This window comes from Capricornis sumatraensis, chromosome 4 (assembly GCF_032405125.1).
Source record: "Capricornis sumatraensis isolate serow.1 chromosome 4, serow.2, whole genome shotgun sequence".
NCBI classification, from domain to species: domain Eukaryota; kingdom Metazoa; phylum Chordata; class Mammalia; order Artiodactyla; family Bovidae; genus Capricornis; species Capricornis sumatraensis.
Window position 1 is genome coordinate 152,987,010 of NC_091072.1, and position 12,688 is coordinate 152,999,697.

Below are 12,688 nucleotides of genomic sequence, written 5' to 3' on the forward strand. Positions count from 1 at the left end.
GTGGTGGCGGTCTGAGCCGTCACACACTGTGGGCCTCCGGGTGTGGAGTCGGGCCCTTCCGGCCGTGACTCAGTGATGTCGATCATCCACACACCCAGCGCATGCGGTTTTTGTAGAGACGTTCAGAAGGCGCCGTTTGGAACCCTGACCTTGTGTGGCCTAGAAGATGGGCACTGGACATATGTCCTGTCCTGTGCGTCTCACTGTCACAGTCACTTCAGCTTTGGCCCCAGCCCAGCCTTTTGAGTTTGAGCAAACTCCTGGAGATGGTGAAGGACAGAGGAGTCTGGGGTGCTGCATACAGCCCATGGGGTCGCAGAGTCGGACATGACTTAGAGACCGAACGTCAACAGCAGCCGCTTGGGCTTTCTTCGGGTGACGTGTGGCCCTGGGACTGAACGTCACCACAGACCCTGCACCCTTCTGTGCTCCCCCGTGATCGGCAAGTAAGTGCAAACAGGCACTGATGGGGCCATGGTTATTCTAAACTGTTTACTATCGTTCTAATGTTGAACCTTCAAATCGCCTTCCGTTAATAATTGCTAAGAATGGGGTAAGTTCTTACAGCTGAGAGTGCTGTGAGCAGTCTGGTTGAGGGGAGGGTGTTTTTCTGTAGGCAGTTGCTTTTGATGAACACCACTCCCTGAGTGGTCATTGTTTCAACAACAATGCACTGAGGACAGTTGATTTGCTTGACAGAAAATGTGTTAAATTAGCAAATCTACTTTAGCAAATCTTTTCTCCCCCACCCCCATTGTGTCTCTTTTATTTCCCTGAAAGGTTGTGTTTGCAGAGTTTTCTAGGTGTGAGAGACAGTTTTTATTATCATTTCTTTGTCTAGGGGACACTTCGATAGGGGAAAGGTGACTGAGAGAAACTTCGCTTGTGTCAGGATTAAGGGATTTTATTTTTTTTCACTCTTAGGCTGGTATTGATTTGGGTTAGTATCCCACACATTGATTCTGAAAGACCTTTTCTGTCCTATTTTCCATTGTGCTGTTGAAGCAGGCACCCCAGCTTTCCTTATTGAGTGTTGGGGATTGGGAGGGGAACGTTGTAGCAGTGTTGAGAATACCTGTGTCCATATAGCTAGATTTTCGTCACTTTTGATGGAGCACCTCTGTTCATTATATATAACTGTACTTTAGAGTTGCATGTTACAGAAATCTAAAGTGGTAGTGAAATTACAAAGAAGAGTGGAATCTGAAATCCCAGGCAGTCTCCTTTCTCGGTTGTCACTTTTATTAATACGGACTTTCCCGGAATGATTGTGGAGCGAAGGGACTGGGTGCGGTTCTGCTGCTGCCCTGGGGGATTGGAGTAGGGTTGTGGGGGAGGAAAGGGTGGCTCGCTGGGGGCAGCCGTGGCTGCAGGAGCTCAGAGGCCTCTGGGGTCCTGAGTTAAGTGCTGCCTGGAGAAGGCCGGGCCGGGAGGGGGTCACAGTGAGGAAGTCAGTGCAAGGAGATCAGAGTTCTCTTCTGTGGAGGGCCACTGAAAAATGGAGGCAGAATGCTGCGGCAGGCCTGGAATGCCAGACCCACTGTGTGGATCTTTTTTATTCAGGCACTGAAATTTTAGACATGAATGATCTTAAAGTTTTAGACAAAGAATGTCCTGAGTACTACATGTTTTGACATCTAGGCTTTACTCTAGGAGTGGGGTGGGTATAAAATGCTGCAGGCAGCGGGGACAGGAAGAGACCTTTGTCGCTGGCTCTGAGTGGAACTGGATGATGGTGTCAGGTGCATCAGGAAGGTGGTATGGGGTGAGGATGTTTGGGGCTGCAAGTGATGGGACGCTGCACTGAAAAGCGGTGTGGCTTGTCCTAGAACATGGGGTCTGGAGGATCGTGGCAGGTGTGCTGCTCAATGACGATATCCTTAGGTGCTCAGGCAGCTGCTTGTGCGTGGTTACAGGATGCTTGCACAGTTCTAGGGTCTGCATTGCTGAGTGTTTCAGGGAAGTACAGGGAAATTACAGTTGAAAACAGCCATTGGGTTGGTGATTTGAAGAGGCTAGAGAGAGCCTCACCGACTCAGTGGACATGAATTTGAGCAAACTCTCAGAGATAGTGGAGAACAGAGGAAGGAGCCTGGCGTGCTGCAGCCCATGGGGTTGCAGAGTTGGACGTGACTTAGCAGCCACTCAACAACAGCAGAAGCAAGAGATGACATTAGAGAAGGCTATTGGAGAGAGGAAGAGGGAGCGGCTAAAACTGCATTCCCCTGGAATGAGAGGAAGAGAGCTCTCTAGGAGGCTCAAGAGAATGGTGGAAAAGAATGAATGTTTAAAAAATTTTTTTCATGAATAATATGCAATATAAGAAGAATCCTCAGTTCCTCCCATGTTAACATTTTAGTGCCTTGCTGAAGAGGTGCATTGTGGGACAACCCTTTCCCAGCTTTTTAAAAGAGTCAGTTTCCAAATTTTCCTCCCTGTTTTGTGCTGGCAGTCCTCTTCACTCTTCTTCCCCTTCTGGTTGTTGGGAGGTGGGGTGGCAGTGACCCCATCCCTAGGATTGCCAGTCACTCCTTGTTTTAGCTTCCTGTTTAGGACGATGAAAATGAAAATCTGGGCCCAGAAATGTGCCCTTTTTATCATTAAAGTTTTAGATTTACTCTTGCTTATCATGCTGACTGTTTGAAACTCTCCAGTTCCTAGATTCTTTCTGTTAGCATTTAGTGATCTGGAAGACTACTACTGATAGTGTAGCTGATGGTGAAGCTGAAACTGGACTGATGTTGAAGATGAAGCTCCAATACTTCGGCCACCTGATGCGAAGAGCTGACTCATTTGAAAAGACCCTGATGCTGGGAAAGATTAAAGGTGGGAGGAGAAGGGGATGGCAGAGGATAAGGTGGTTGGATGGTATCACTGACTCAATGGACATGAGTTTGAGTAAACTCCAGGAGTTGGTGATGGACAGAGAGGCCCGGCGTGCTGCAGTCCATGGGGTCGCAAAGAGTTGGACATGACTGAGCAACTGAACTGAAGACTACTACTTAAATGGGACTCTGATCCTTCTGTAATGAGAGTTTATGTACAAACAGGATAGCTATCAGTGTGATGTGAAAGTCGCTCAGTTGTGCCTTACTCTTTGCGACCCTGTGGGCTATACAGTCCATGGAATTCTCCAGGCCAGAATACTGGCGTGGGTAGCTTATCCCTTCTCCAGCAGATCTTCCTGATCCAGGAATCAAACCGGGTTCTCCTGCATTGCAGGCGGATTCTTTACCAACTAGCTACCAGGGAAGCCCAGCAGTGTGATATGTTCTTTCTAATCACAGTTCCCCATGCCTGGGGAAGTAACAGCTCCATAGAAAGGAGTATTTCCTTCACTTATTTGTTTGTCTTATCTCTTTCCTGGCTGTACAAAAATTTTGGGGAGGTAATCTGACTGTTTTACCTGCCCTTTGCCCTCTTTCTCTCCTCCCATGTGAATTAAGTCTGTATCCTGGCTGGTAACCTGACACATCTTGCCTGAAAAGATGCACTGGGTTAATCCCCATTCTTGGGATTGTAGTTTAGGAAACACAAGGGTTACCAGGCTAGTGTGAAAAAGCAGTTAGGTCACAACAAGAAGCCTCAATGCAAAGCAAACTCTTGCATTTGGAGGAGCAGAAATTAGGGGGATTAATAGGAAGACTTCAGCCTCCCCCCACCACCACTGCCACTGCTGTCCATCCTGCAGGAACCCCCAAGCATCTGAGGGAGTCTGCACTCCTTGCCCCGCAAAGAAGGATATGTGCGTGTATTAAATATTTTATAAACATGGGCTCATACTTTTACGTACTATTCTGATTCCTGTTTTATTCAGTTAACAATAATACACGATGTAGAATGCCCTTTCATAGCATACATTGTGACTTTAATGGCTTCGGAGCATTTATGGCCTGATTTTATTTAACCAATCCTCAATGGAGCATTGAGGTTTTATTTTTAGTTGTTTACTATCATAACAGCCATGGACAGAAAGATTTTTTTTTTCTACCCAAGATATGATTAGTGTTTGTGTTCATTAGACTTCTCATTACCATGTTTGAAGTCTCGTCTTGAACGTCATAGTCAAATTTTTATCTTACATTTCATGACAAAAACTAATGTGAATTTGGTGCCCACTGTGGGTGCTCCAGGCACTGCTTAGTGTTTCTTATGTGTCAACTTATCTGTACTTTTTTAAAATTGAAATGCAGTTGACATATAACATTATGTTAGTTTCAAGTGAACAGCATAATGATTCCATATTTGTATATATTAAGGGCTGATCGCTGCAACAAGCCTAGCTAGCATGCAATACCACATATAGTTACAAATTTTTTTTCTTGCAAAGAGAACTTTTTAAGATCTATTCTCTTAGCAGTTTTCACATACACATCAATACAACACAGTATTGTTGACTATAGTCACCATATTGTACATCACATCCCCAGGACTTACCTTATGAAGGGAGATTTGTACCTGCTGACCCATTTACCCATCACACCACCTCTGCCTCTAAGAACTACCTGTCTGTTCCCTGAGAGTAAGTTGCAGACACGATACCCCTCACTTCTAAATGTATCAGTGTTTCTATGCCTTAAAAAGAAATTCCCTGTAGCTCAGATGGTAAACAATCTGCCTGCAGTGCAGGAGAGCCCGGTTCTATCCCTGGGTCAGGAAGGTCTCCTGGAGAAGGGGATGGCAAGCCACTCCAGTATTCTTGCCTGGAGAGTCCCATGGACAGAAAGGCCTAGCGGGCTACAGCCCGTGGGGTTGCAAAGAGTCGAACACGACTGAGTGACACACTATACACTGTACTGCTGTGCCTTAAACACAGACATTTTCTTACATAACCATAGTACAGTTATCTGAATCAGGAGGTTAATACTGAATAAGATCTGTAGATGTTAATGTGTAATTTATAGATTTTTCTGATTTTAAATTCAGTACTATTTTAGAAATTATTTTGGTGGCTTGGGTTTTTAATGTAGGATCAGGTGTTGCATTTAGCTGTTGGATCTCTTTCCGCTCTGTTAGCCTAGAGTAGTTTTTCAGTCTTTGTCTTTCATAACCTTGACCTTTTGAAATTGAGACTGTCCCTCAATATGGGTGGGTTGTATGCACTCTCTTGATGAGATTGAGGTCCTGTGTTTTGGCAGGAGTGCTAAAGGAGCGGTGTGTCCTTAGGGCAGCAGATCAAGAGTCACGTGATGTCACTTAGTCCGATGGCGATGGTTATTATTAACTTTCATTGCTTGGTTTGAGGTGGTGTCTGCCAGCTCTCTCCGCTGTGAATTTACTGTTTTTCCCTTAACTGGTTGGGAGATGCTATGTAAACGTCCTGTTTACCATCAAAATTTCACCCATTTTAATCCTTGCAGGGTGCTTTGCCTGAGTCAGTCATTCCATAATAGTTGCCAAATTGTTATTTTCAAGTTGTATCATTCTTTTCACACTTAGAAGTTGGCATGCCTAGTTTAAGAAGTCGTTTTATTCAGATTTTGCGTATTTCAGCTTCTCTGGGTCCCGGTGGCTTTGCCCCTCGTTGCAGCGCACGGGCTTGTCGTTGCAGTGGCTTCTCTTACTGCCAGCATGGGCTCTGGGCGCGTGGGCTGCAGCAGCTGCAACACGCCGGCTCTACAGCAGCGACTTGTGAACTCTAGAGTACAAGCTGGGGGAATTGTGGTGCACGGGCTTAGGCTCGGAGGCATTTAGGATCTTCCCAGACCAAGGATGGAACCTGTGTCCCCTGCACTGGCAGGTGGATTCCTCTCCACTGAACTACCAGGGGAAGACTGGCTTTTATAGTTTTCACTCGTAGATTTAAAAGTGTTCGATGCAAAACTGTTTCTAGTATTTGATTTTATAAATTTTTTTTCTTGGAAATTTCATCTCAAGTGGAGAAACATTGATATACTAAATGTTCACAAAGTAAAATAATTTGTAAATGATAAAAAAATTGTAAAGCTTCAGATCTTTTTTTGTTATACTTAAAAATGTTTCAAACCTACAGTGAAGTTCAAAGACAAGTTAGGTGAGCCTTGCATACCTTTAGTTTAGATTCACCAGTTGTTAACATTCTACTTCATGTTTTCTTTTTTGATGAACCATTAGAAAGTAAGCTGGCAATGTGATACTTTTATCCTGAAATACTTTGCCATGCGCTTCCTAAGAATAGGACCCTCTCCCACATGACCGCATCAGCATATTCACATTTAAGAAAATAACAGTAATTCTGTGATATATCAATATTTGAATGTTGTCACTTGTCCCCACAGTGACTTTTATAGATGTTGTCCTTCACCTCTATCCTGGATCACACATTTGTTTGGTTTTTGGGATAGTTTTTAAGCAGATTGAAGCCAAGTAATTTATCCCAGTAATAGGGAAAAGTGGATCAAATGATGTAAATTTCAAGCTGTAAATATGTGAGGTGAAATAATAAGGAAAAAAGATTTCATTGGAATAATACTGGCTCCAGTCCAGGCAGTGCTCAGGGTGTGGACAGACTCTCTCTCTGAGCCTCAGCTTCTTTTGTTGGAGAGTTTTTTGCTCATTCCATAGGGTTATGCTAAGAGTCAAGTGTTCATTAACGTTGTGTTTTAAAATCAGTTTTTGTTAACTATAAACACAATAAACTTGCATCTTTTTTAAGTATGTAGTTTGAGTTTTGACCAGTGCATGCACCCTTTGGAGTATCTTTACTTCAGTCAAGATGTAGAACATTTTGAGGGAGTTTCCTTGTGGTCCAGTGGTTAGGACTCTGTGCTTCCACTGCTGAGAGCCCAGGTTTGATCCTTGTTCAGGGAACTAAGATCCCACAAGCTGCACACCGCGGTCAAAAGTCACCCGCAAAAATATAGAACATTTTTGTCACCACCGAATTTTCCTTGTGTCCCTTGGCAGTCGACTTCCACTCTTGTCTGAGACGGTCACTGATCTGCTTTCTGTGACTGTAGATTAGTTTGCCACCTCTGGAATTTCACATAAATAGTCTTACAGTCCATGTTCCCTTGTATCTGGCTTTGGTCAGCATGATTTTGAGAGGCGTCTGTATTGTGTGTCTCAGTTGTTACGAATATGAGTGCTCTGTATATTCACTTACTGGAGCAGGAAGTGGCAGCCCACTCCAGTATTCTTGCCTGGAGAGCTCAATGGACAGAGGAGCCCATGGGGTCACACAGAGTTAGACACGACTGAGCGACTTTCACTTCACGTATTCACTTGTAAGTCTTGGTGTAGATATTATCATTCTTTTGAGTAAATAGCTAGCCATGGAATTGTTTGGTCCTCTTAACGTTATAAGAAACTGCCAAATTGTTTTCCAAACAAATTTCTTTTTAAATTATTTCAATTAGTGTATACTTTATGCATATTAACAGCCCCCATGTTTAGTGTACATGCTGTGAGTTTTTACAGTTGTGGAACACTGTCACAGTCAAGGTGTAGAATAGGTTCATCCGCTAAGAACTTCCATCATGCCCCTTGGTAACTAAGCATTTCCTCCAGCCCTTGGCAGTCACTTATCTGTGTCACATAAATGGGACTGTATGGTATGCGGCTCTTTGGGTTCGATGTCTTTACTTGGCAGAGTGCATTTGAGGTTAATTCCTGTTGTGGCGTGTGTCAGCACTTAGTTCTGTTTATTGCCAAATATTCCTTCGTTGGGACACACCGGTTTGTTTATCCACTCCTCAGAAGACCGTTTGAGCTATTTCTAGTTTGGGCGATCATGAATAAAGCTGCTTAAGCGCTCGTGTACAGGTGTCATTGTGAACACTGAGCAGCAGGATTGTTGAGCGCTGGAAAGTGTGCGGTTCCCTCTGGAAGACAGTGCCGCGGTTTCTGGCATTCCCTCCAGTAGTGCGTGAGCCTCAGTTCTCCCTGTCTGGTGTGTGTTCCTGTCAGTGTTGTTTTGAAAACTGTCCTAATAGGTATATACTGCTATCTTGTTGTGTTTTGAATTCACATTTGCCTCATGACTAATTGTACTGAGTATTATTTGCCATCCACGTACTTTGGAGAATTAGCTCTTAAATTCTTTGCCTATTAAAAAAAAAATCTTTTGCCCATTTGAAAAATTGGGTTGTTTTCTTAATATTGAGTTTTGAGAGTTTCTCGTGTATTTACAATAGAAGTTCTTTATAAGATGCATATTGAGAAAATATTTTTTTCTTAGCCTTGTTCTAGGGCTTATCTTTAATTCTCTTAACAGTGTCTTTTTTTTTTTTTTTGCCACACCACTCGGAGGATCTCAGTTCCACAACTAGGGACTGAATCCCTGCCACAGCTGTGAAAGCCAAGAATCCTAACCACAAGGCCACCAGGGAACTCCTCAACAGTGTCTCTTGAATAGCAGAATATTTTAAATTTGAGAAATCGAACTTACCAGTTTTTTTTTTTTAATCATGCTTTTGGTATTGTTTTTAAAAAAGCATAGCCTAACCTAAGATCACCAGGAATTTCTTTTGTGTTTTCTTCTAGAGATTTTATAGTTGTGGTTTTATAATTGCTTTTTGCATGTTTTGTTGATAGTGTATGAGAAGTATTTTTATAGCTCTTCATTTGATCTCGTAAGAAGTAAGTGGTATTTTTCTATTTGCATAGAACTGTCTGGGACAGTCCAGAGGGCTAACCCTTAGAAGCAAAGTTCAGCTTAATTCTGGAGAATACAGAAATTATTTTATGTTGAAAAAGACATAATCTTCATTCTGGGTTCGTGAAAGGGGATTTTCCTCAAAAAGCTGGCTGCAGCGGGCTTTCCTGGTGTTTCAGTGGTTAAGAATCCGCCTTACAATGCAAGGGACATCAGTTAAATCCCTGGTCCGGGAAGATCCCACATGGCGCAGAGCAAGTAAGCTCCTGTGCCGCAACTACTGAGCCAGTGCTCCGCAGCCTAAGAGCCACCACTGCTGAGCCAGTGTGCCGTAGCTACCCAAGCCCAGGTGCCCTAGAGCCCATACCCTGCAGCTGGAGATGCCAGTGCAAAGAGAAGCCTGCGCACCGCAACTAGAGAATAGCCCCCACTCTCCACAACTAGAGAAAGCCTGCATGCAGCAAGGGAGACCCAGCACAGCCAGAAAATAAATAAATCTTAAAGAAAAGTTGGCTGCAGTGGTACTACAAAAGCATCAGCATTGTGTGTGTTAGCGCTTTCTCTGGAGGACGGAATTTGATGATGAAAATAGAGAGTAGATTGAGATAGTTGGTACACGATAATTTAAGAAGCAAAAACAATTAATTTGTTTATTTTGGATTCGATTCCTCAAGTACTTAGTGATTAATGGGATGAAAAGCTATGAATGCAAACTCGCATGCAGATTAGTACAAGTAAAACTGGAGAAATCTGAAGAAGATCAGTGGATGTAGTTTCCTGGTGGTAATATCAGAGTTGTGCAAAGTGTTAGTATTGGAGGAAACTGAGCAAAGTGCGTGGGTTTCTCTGTAGTGTTTCTTACACCTGCATGCAGTTATCACATTATTAACTGGAGATGTCTTAATACATGTTTTGTTGCCAAAATGTTGTTGATTGGAGACATGTTTGTAGACTTGATACAATTGATATCATCGTGTAACGTTGTTAGAGTTTCATATTGATCACGGATTCATTATACAATTCGCGATTGTCATTATCATTCACATTTTGCTCCATTAAGTTTTTGCTCCAACTTTGTATATATTATAGGTGTAAAATTTTCAAAAAATGACATGTCACAAAATTTTGAGTGAAGAAAAATTTTTTGGTGAATTTTATACAGATACTTTCTCTGATTGTCTGAGCAACATATATATTACTGGTTTCTCAGAAGAGGATAATTCTTCAGAATATAGTTCTGCTTCAGACAACGTGAATATTGTTGTCGTTCAACTGCTCATTGGAAGTGATGGACAGGGAGGCCTCGCGTGCCACAGTCCATAGGGTCGCAAAGAGTTGGACACAGCTGAGCAACTGAACAGAACTGTTCACCTGCTAAGTCCTGTCTGACTCTGTAATCCTGTGGACTGTAGCCCGCCAGGCTCCTTTGTCCATGGGGTTTCCCAGGTAAGAATATGGAGTGGGTTGCCATTCCTCCTCCAGGCGAGGATACTTTACTGCTGAGCCTTCCGGGAAGCCCATACACACTGTGTATAAACATAAATTAGCACTTTTTTTATAATGCATAAAATGCGTGTTCATGCTCAGTTGTGTCTGACTCTCTGTGACCCCATGGACTGCAGCATGTTAGGCTTCCCAACTCCCGGAGCTTGCTCAAATTCATTTCCATCGAGGTGGTGATGCCATCCAACCATCTCATCCTCTTATCCCCTTCTCCTCCCGCCTTCAGTCTTTCCCAGCATTAGGGTCTTTACCAGTGAGTCAGTTCTTCGCATCAGGTCACCAAAGTATAGGAGCTTCAGCCATCAGTCCTTCCAATGAATATTCAGGACTGATTTCCTTTAGGATGGACTGGTTGGATCTCCTTGCAGTCCAAGGGACTCTCAAGAGTCTTCTCCAACACCACAGTGCAAAAGCATCAATTCTTCAGTGCTCAGCTTTCTTTACGGTCCAACTCTCATGTCCATACATGACTACTGGAAAAACCATAACTTTGAGTAGATGGACCTTTGTTGGCAAGGTGATGTCTCTGCTTTTAATACACCATCTAGGTTGGTCATAGCTCTTCCAAGGAGCAAGCGTCTTTTAATTTCATGTCTGCAGTCACCATCTGCAGTGATTTTGGAGCTCAAGAAAATAAAGTCTGTCACTGTTGCCATTTTTTTCTCCCATCTTTTTGCCATGAAGTGATGGGACCAGATGCCATGATCTTCATTTTTTGAATGTTGAGTTTTAAGCCAACTTTTTCACTGTCCGCTTTCAGTTTCATCAAGAGGCTTTTTAGTTCCTCTTCACTTTCTACCATAAGGATGGTGTCATCTGCATATCTGAGGTTATTGATATTTTTCCTGGCAGTCTTGATTCCAGCTTGTACTTCATTCATCCAGCCCGGCATTCTCATGATGTACTCTGCATAGAAGTAAAGTAAACAGGGTGACAATATACAGCTTTGACGTTCTCCTTTCTCAATTTGGAACCAGTCCATTGTTCCATGTCCGGTTCTAACTGCTGCTTTTTGACCTGCATACAGATTTCTCAGGAGGGTGGTAAGGTGGTCTGGTGTTCCCATCTGTTTAAGAATTTTCCACAGTTTTTGTGAGCCACACAGTCAAAGGCTTATATACATCATAATATTTCATTTTTAAATATTTCAGCATACATTGCCTAAGAACAATATAAAAATAAGAACATTCTCCTTTATAGCCACAATACTATTAATACTTCTAAGGAAAATTGAAAACAGTTTCATAATATTACTTAATCATATGTATAGTATTATCTAATCTAATATTCAGTTCCTCCCCCTCCCCCATCAGAAAAATATCTTTCATTGTTGGTTTGGTTTTGGTCAAGGTTTCTTGCATTGCTGCTGCTAAGTCGCTTCAGTCGTGTCCGACCCTGTGTGACCCCATAGACGGCAGCCCACCAGGCTCCCCCGTCCTTGGAATTCTCCAGGCAAGAACACTGGAGTGGGTTGCCATTTCCTTCTCCAATGCATGAAAGTGAAAGTGAAATTGCTCAGTCGTGTCCGACTCTTTGCAACACCATGGACTGCAGCCTACCAGGCTCCTCCATCCATGGGATTTTCCTGGCAAGAGTACTGGAGTGGGGTGCCATTGCCTTCTTGCATTGTACCTGGATATTATTTAATTTCTTTTCATCTAGAGTAGTCCTTTTGACTTTTTGCTTTTTATAACCCTTTGATGAGTGTCAGTCAGTTGTCTTATAGAATGTTACATGTTTTGAATTTTTCTGTTAACTCAAGATTAGATTCAAGTTAAACAGTTTTAGTAAGATTGTTTCATATGTGTCATTGGGTACTTACTATTTCATGTCAGAAGCTGCTTCAAGTTGTTACTGTTGAAATCAGTTGTGTCAGGACTCTTTGCAACCTCATTGTCTGCAGCCTGCAGGCTTCTCTGTCCTTCACTGTCTCCTGGAGTTTGTTCAAACTCATGTGCATTGAATTGGTGATGCCATCCAGTCATCTCATTCTCTGTCACCCCCTTCTCCTCCTGCCCTCAGTCTTGGCTAGATTCAGGTGAGTTGGCTCTTCGCATCAGGTGGCCAAAGTGTTGGAGCTTCAACTTCAGCATCATTTCTTCCACTGAATATTCAGGGTTGACTTCTTTTAGGATTGATTGGTTTGATCTTTTTCCAGTCAAGAGGCTCCAAGTCTTCTCCAGTACCACAGTTCGAAAGCATCAGCTCTTCAGCGTTCAGCTCTTTTTATGGTCCAGGTCTCACGTCCGTACATGACTACTGGGAAACTGTAGCTTTGAGTGTACGGGCCTTGGTTGACAAAGTGATGTTTCTGCTTTTTAATATGCTCTCTAGATTTGTCAGCTTTCCTTCCAAGGAGCAAGCGTCTTTTAATTTCAGTGGCTACAGTCACCATCCGCAGTGATTTTGGAGCCCAAGAAAATAAACTCTGTCACTGTTGCCCCTTTTTCCCATTCTGTTTGCCGCAGAGTGCTGGGGCCAGATGCCATGATCTTCGATTTTTGAACACTGAGTTTTAAGCCAACTCTTCACTCTCTTCTTTCATCCAACTCAAGGATGAAAGTTCCTCTTCACTTTTCTGCCATCAGGGTGGTGTCATCTGCATATCTG

At 43.0% G+C, this 12,688-nt stretch overlaps 1 protein-coding gene across 1 annotated transcript in view; it reads left to right on the forward strand.

Annotated features, from left to right (window-relative positions):
• The window catches only part of CECR2 (CECR2 histone acetyl-lysine reader), a 122,436-nt gene that overhangs the window by 9,133 nt on the left and 100,615 nt on the right, over positions 1-12,688 (forward strand). The window lies entirely within an intron of this gene.